The 7,500-nt window shown below is 49.7% G+C and overlaps 1 non-coding gene across 1 annotated transcript; it reads left to right on the plus strand.

Moving 5' to 3' along the window:
• Window positions 1–116: 116 nt before the first annotated feature.
• Trnaq-cug (transfer RNA glutamine (anticodon CUG)) lies at window positions 117–188 on the plus strand. The gene has a single exon. It is a non-coding gene; the product is annotated as a tRNA-Gln (tRNA).
• The last annotated feature ends 7,312 nt before the right edge of the window (window positions 189–7,500 follow it).

Consider the following 7,500-nt stretch of genomic DNA (forward strand, 5'->3'; position numbering starts at 1 on the left):
GGCATCCCAGGGCGCAGCCGCGTACCTTGTCGGCGAGATGTGCTCTCATGTGGTCGTCCTTTATAGTATCCTGTAGTGTACGGTTGAAATTGGCCAACCGAATTCGTCCTTAACGCGGTTCCATGGTGTAATGGTTAGCACTTTGGACTCTGAATCCAACGATCCGAGTTCAAATCTCGGTGGGACCTGGCTGTCTCTCGCTGCCGTGAGAGAGAGGAAAATCCTCGGGAAAGCTGCTGCATGGAAAATGCGCTCGCATACTCTCCTCTCTTTTTGGTGGTGCTTTTCTTTTGAGATTTTCTCTCAAGAACGAGCACAGAGCTCTGTAGCAGCAGCAACAGCAACCGAGAAACGAAGGAATTGATTACCATTATGCCAACGATTATGCCCTGGGCATAATGCAAGTGAAGAAATGCGAAATGCAAAAGCGCATGTATGGCGCTCGGAGCATATGATTTATCCCGGCCTTTTGGCCACAATCTCGGCTCCCAACTCTGTATGCCATTACACTCCAACCGGGGCGCGATCACGTTCTCGTCGTTTTTGCTTTCTGGCTTGTACCATTCGTGAGGAAAAACCCCGATGGAAAACTGCTGGCCACGCTGGTCCGTTGCTGCTTTTACTGCTGCACAAAATAACCGATTATTTGCCCGGTAATGACAATAATCGGCAAACAATAAATTATCGCAAATTACCGTACGCACCGCACCGTTGCCTCGGACCACGGACCACGGAAATTATGGGCACTGAAACAGTACGCCCGAGACGATGAGGGTGAGATGATGCTGAAATGTCTAATTGTGTCTTTCGGAATGTGCAAGACACTCGCCGACCGTTCGACTCTGTTGCTCGACGGAGTTCAAGCTTTTCAACATTGTAGCTCGTCTCGATCCGAGGGCCGTGGCATTGTGGTCTGTCATTTGTTGTGAATGCGATCGTGACTCTCCCCAGTGATGCCCCGAATGGCCACGAACGGTAATTGTGATTCCTCTTCAAGGGGGCCATTCCGTTTGGCCAGAGCCTTTGCTGCGGCCATAGACAGACTGCTTCAGACACGGTGCTGGATCAAATTTCGCTCTGAGGCCGACACTGGAACGCTAATTAGATGCACCCGATGGATGATAGACTCTCCTTGGGTCTCGTGAAACCAGGAAAGGGTCTTGTATGTGACCGAACACCGAATAATAAATGCGAGACCTCGATGCACTCTCTCCGTCAGTTGCGCATCAGCTAACCTTGCCCATAAGTCATAAATTTTGAGTTGTGCCCTCTCTCTCGCCTGTCCTTGAACAACCCTTAGCACACACGCTCACACATTACCACATGCTGCATCACCAGCAGCACCAGGGGGAGAAAAGTGACGAAAAACGAAGTGGAAAAAGCAATCGGAAAACGGAAAGCAAGGGACGGGGGAATGCGGAAAATTTCCGATTCCCATTTATTTCGGAGGCCTCGTGGGTCCGGAGAAATGCCGCATCCGGAGAAATTGGGCAACTGTGACCGGCGGCTGCTGCAGCGTGAGTCCTGGGACCTCAGGATGGAACAGGGGCTCCTGGTGCTTTGACGCGCCGCCGCGCGCCACCGGAGCAATAATTCATAAAACCGACGATTTCCGGCCACATCACTGGTTCCGGTTCGGTTGAGGCCGCTTTTGGTTGGTTTTCAATTTGGCCGCCGCCGAAGGATGAGATGAATCTGGCACTTTGAGCATGTTTGTTACATGGAACTGAGGGCCAAGGTCGAGATGGTGGATCCGAAGTGAAAAATGCTCTAAGTAGCAGACATCAGACTCCTCCTAGCTGCAAGTGCCGGTGTACAACTCAATACAGGGATCCACGCTTTGTGAGGTACTTCTTGTGCAATTTCTAACCTCAATTAGAGATGCTGTGCAAGTTTGTGAAATGATTCTTCAATTGAATAGCACACAAGAACCCAAACCAAACCGATTCCTTCCATTCACTTCACCTTCAGTGAAGTGCTGGTCCGGTCCGGCAACCGGAAATGAGTAAATTATTCCTGCTCCCTAGGGTTCTTTTAGATCCTTTTGCGGAAGGAAGGCGCGCACCACTGAATTACCGGCTAACAAACATATAATGGCCAGCATGCGACCAACATTTTTCCCAACAGCGTGCGGTACGTGCTTTGTGTGCAACAACAGCACTTCGACTCGACGAATCGAACATGTCCAACAGAGTCATCATCGGGATATTCCTGCCGAGTCCAAGGACTCCTGAGACTCCTCGGTTACACCTGGCAACATCCTGGTCTGTTTCAAAACCGACACCCGCCGTGCACCGAACCGTATGTCACGCGGCTTGATCGGGCAATTATCATATTTTCACAACATGGTACACACGCATCCCTGGAAGGACTTTATTCTTTGAGGTCACGGACCAGCACCTTTTTGCGGACCGGTAGGCAGGCGCCTGTTGGTTGCTACGGCGGAGGAGAATCAGGCAAGCAGATGAACAACAGCAGATGAACGCGTATGCGAAAGGACAAAGCGGAAATAGAGAAAAAATATGTGTTCGACCGATCTCCGGTCTCTTCTGTTTCTAATGCCGGTTCGTCAGCTGACACGCGTAGGCTGCCTGCCGAGTCCCGGTGCGATATAGAAAGCGGCCTCAACGGCGGCACCATTCGTCACCGGATGTCCGCAGGCTGGTTGTCGAGGCACGTCGCCGACTGGAAAGATATTTAAAAATTAAAACCATCGACAGATGAACCGGAAACCGAGCCCTATGAGCGCCTGCTGCTACTCACTCTGCTCGAAGGATACCAAGGTAGAAAGTAGATTATCTCATTTCGATCCTTTCAGCGGCCAAAAAGGTAAAAAGGCATCCCAGGGAGCCGCAGCAGGAGAAAGTTCTATGCCTCGGAATCGATTCTCTCCCACCGCTCCAGGATCGATAAGCAAAAAGGGGTTTCAGGATCCCGGAGCCTTTTTGACATCGAACACCATGTTCCCCGGAAAGCGCTGGCTGGTTTTTATATTTCTACCTCGTCATCAGCCTGATGATGATGATGATGATGATGGTGTTCGCGCGCTGACGGACAATATGTTGTATGTGTATCCTGGATCACATACGACGACGACGTGAGAGGAGCCTTCTGGTTCCATAATGGATGGTCAGCCTGTTAGTGACACACACGAGGAGCGCTCGCGAACGGATATCGAGTCCTCGAGGGTCCAATCACCATGGAACGGCGAGTCCTGCGAGTGACCGGTGCATTTGACTTCACTCGCTCTCTCTCTTTTCTCTCTCCTGCTCTTTGCGTGATAAATTACGCACGGATGACTGTTGGAAAAATTCCATAATTTAGATAATCGCGGCCCGGGAGTTTGGGATCCCGAGTGTGGCCCCAATCAGGCACAGCAGGCAATTCCGTGGTCGTGTCGTGCCGTACCGTGTGTCGCGTACGTTTTCCGGGGACCGAAAAGCCATTCCAAGCCCGGTTTTTGGTTCATTTTTCTTAGCGGATTTTCCATCGTTTTCCTCGACGCCGGGTGCTGGGGAAAATGGATTAGAAAGCTCCAGCAAACGAACGAACTCCAGTAAATGGGAATTAGCCCGTGGGATGTAAAAAAGGTTCCGGGAAATGTAACAAAACATCTGTCGAGCGAGAAGGAGAGAGAACAACAACAGAGTGAGTTGAGTGATGGTTGCCATTTTTGTACCAAGCGCGTTCACCTTAGACCAACGTCCCCGTTGGATGGATGGATGGATGGATGGATCATTTCCCTGGCATGCCATCGCTAAATACCACTCCCAAGGAGGGGGTGCGGGTAGCAGTAGGACCCAAAAAGGGAACTGCAAAAGGAATCCTTTTAGATTAACGTAAAACGCTCTACATGGAAACTCGCAACCCGTGTTTCGCAAAGCAAAAAAAAACGTCCCACGAAGCGGAAGCGGGAATTACCGCTAGATCCTTTCGCGTTAGTGCGAAAAATGGTCACAAAAAGGACGACACACAGGACAGGCGGACACACGGACACAGGCTTAACGGTGTGCGAGCCTCGGGGTGCGCTCTCTGTTGCTGTCACGCGGTAAATCTTGGAGTCCATCGAGGTCACGTCCGAGCGAGCAGGGATTTCGATATGAAACATTGCAATTCGCACGCAATGGCCAAAGGTTGGCCAACGGGGGTTGGTGCATCAGTTGGATGCAGCTGCGCCCTCCATGTTGCCAACATAACAAACACGCGGTACGCGGTGTGCACGGAACGTGAATCGCAGGAATGATTATGAAACATCCCCCCTGCTGGCCCTTGGCCATCATCTCATGTTACGTGCCATCCTTGCGACGATAATCCCTGCACGATGACGAGCAACACGATATTCCGGGGAATTCGCCGCGGAGAGGCTTATCGCTATTCCATTCGCGAAGCGGCATTGTTTCAATATTACTCTTCTGCTGCTCTTCCTGGAGTGGCAAACAACTTGCCATTCTGTTTTTTTTTATTATTGATTTTCATTTAAAAATATCCAAAATATATCTATCTGGCCGCTTTGAACAACCACCAACCACCAGAATGGCAGCTGAAGCGAGCATCGAAATCAAACAAACAGCCTCGTGGTAGCCAACAAACCCCGGTAAACAACTCGAGCTGAGCTCACTGGCTGGATCCGGTGCACGTGAGGTGAAGATTTCGAAGGTTTCTTACCGGGGCTACCACCCTCCCTGGGGCTGCTTCATCGTCCTGTCTCCCACAATCGGGAAGAAAATCATCAAATAAACAACGTCCACAACACAACGATTCGTCTGATAGGCGAACTGGAACTAAAAGAGGAGGAGGAGGAGAGGAGTAGGAAAGGAGAGGGAAAATCCTCCTTCCAACATGGAGTGCAAACCGCCACCCAATACGATTGATTTGTTTGGAAAAATAAAATTGTTAACCGAACTGAAGAAGGAACGAAGGCGCTATCGTCGAGCATATCCAAGACGAGATTCCTGGTGACCTCGAGGGGGGAGTGCTCGTAGGGTAACAGCTGCTGCTGTTGTTGCTGTTGGGTGACGAGATTGGGTGGGCCACCGAACACGGAATTGTCGAGTTGAGGGCACCCGGGGGCAACAACACCTCGTCCAGCAACGTCGGCAACGTTGTTTACGAGCTCACACTATTTGCTTCTGGTGCTGCTGCTGTTGCTGATCGATCGATCGATCGAGCTTGTTTGTGGCCTTGTGGCTGGCGATGAGAGAAGATGGGACTTCAAGGGTTGTCAACATGGCCTCGGGCCACCCAAGGAATCACGCTTCTTGCAGCGCTCCACTCATGTGTTGAAAGTTACACCTCATGCCTGGGGGTGGTTTGTTGTTTGCTCGCCACCGTCGTTGCTGCTGCTTTTCACGCCAACCCCCAACTACCGTCGAGGCCAACCGCAGGTCGCTAGTCTTTCGCTACTGTCCTTCTCACTGTTTGGAACGGGAAGCGTTATTTCTTTCAACTTCGAACCCATCAAACAGCAGGACGCTCGGAAAAGCCTCGGTGCCTGAGGGTGATGGCAGCCAGAAATGTGTGTTTCACTTGCCACACAGACAGTAGTAGAAGAACCACGGAGTTGTGAACGGTGACTTTGAAAATTGCTTATTCCGCTCGCGTACCGAATCTGTTTGGAATCGTTTGCCATCCAACACCACCACCAGCAGCAGTGCTGGTGTTTGACGGGCATTCCACAACCAGACGAGGATCCAGGGGAGAGATTATGGACGAAAATATGCTCCATTGCCGGTGTTGCGTTGTGCGCAATGCCAGGAAGCAATCCTTATAATGGTACACCCATGCTACTGGGTTTGCGAAGCGGACAAACAAAGCATGTGGACACCGGCTAACCAAGTGGCCCAAGCAACTCCGAACGTGCGATTGAAGAATGATAATTGAAATGTTTGCCTTCACTTGTAGCGCGAGGTTGAGAGATGGACAACCAAGATGGTATTTCGTAATATTAAGGACAATATTCTGATCAGTTGCTGGAGATTGGTGCACAGAAACTGATAGACATATTGCTTTTTAAGGTGTTAGTTTATTTATATTTATTTCAGTTTTGATACATCAGTATAATTGTAAACTGAATGAAATTGAAATTTCAAATTCAATTTTATTCGATCAATTCCAATGGGCAGACAATGTAAGCAATGCTTTCAGGATAATGTTTATTTCTTTAATTTTCCATTTATCATTTATTACCGATATGATATTTAGAATTAGCAGATATTTAAAGCAAGCTTCTGTCTAAGATGAACAATCACTCGTACACGAAACATTACACCGTCACCCTAAGACAACGATAAATGTCGCTTAAATGTCGCAAGCACTACCCCATCATGCTGCCACGTTTTCTCAGAAAAAAGCACTTGAAAAACCAAACGAAAACCCTGCATTGAAACATACGCCACCGGCACATCATAATTAGCAGTTGAACTCTGCCTTTCGTGCGCATGACGGTGGCCATCGACCAAGAGAAGGAGCAGAGCGAAAGAGAGTTTCACTTCATCAACTGCCGGTAAAATTGACCCTTTTTTTCGCCAATCGCGACACGCGACTCACTCGCAGACTTGCAGCAAAAACAGGCAAAACAGCGCTTAGATGATAATTATGGCAAATTAGCATCATTGTCGCAACACCGCTGGCAGCTGCGCTGTGAACCGTACAGATAGCCACGGAAATTTCCACGATAATGCACGATAATTGATCGTTAAATCACACAAAAAAACGGCGGTGATGGACACGATTAGCATGGAACGATGCTGCACCGTAGGTCCAGGTGCATCCGTTTCTGGCTCTGGTGTAGCAAAAGGGAATCCCCAGAATGCGTCTCACGTGCAGCAAGCTGTTGCTTTCTATCGATCCGATTTGCTCAGTTTTGTGTCAATTTCCCTGGCAACAGTTCCGTTAAAGGAGTGACCACATGCCGTTCTCCGAAGGAGCGATCGATGTTTGGCGTCAAATCGAGTGATCGTGCTTGTTTTAAAGTAGAAGAGCAATCATTTCGGTCCAGCTGGACAACCCGTGCTGTGATTCACAATCATAAAACCGAATGATTCAAGCGCACATTTCGTAAACAAGCCGGACATGGAGAGCCTCCAGGACCAGGCGGCTCTCGTTTGTACTCACTTCGAAGAAGATCCGATTATCACCTCACGGCGGAATCGGCCTTTGACGGAATAGAAAGCCTGGGTTACCCCGCCCGAGGGACCATCGATCACAATCACCAACTGGCGATGCGGCGCGGCAAGCAACAAAAGGAATGGAGCTCAGAGCACCAGTGGCACAGGCTCAGTGGGTTTGCGAAACATTTACGCTAATTAACATTGGCAAGTTGTCAACCGCTAAAGGAAACGCGGGGATGGGCCACGTATCGTGCGATCGGAGCGAGCGCGTCATCATTAGCCAGAAATACAATTTTACGACGAGCATCGTCGTTGTGGTCGTTGTCGGCGCGAGTGAGGATGGCTAATGGGGAAAATCGGTCGTTCACGAGGCCTGGGAAATGGATTTCCC

This window comes from Anopheles aquasalis, chromosome 3, assembly GCF_943734665.1.
Source record: "Anopheles aquasalis chromosome 3, idAnoAquaMG_Q_19, whole genome shotgun sequence".
Taxonomy (NCBI): domain Eukaryota; kingdom Metazoa; phylum Arthropoda; class Insecta; order Diptera; family Culicidae; genus Anopheles; species Anopheles aquasalis.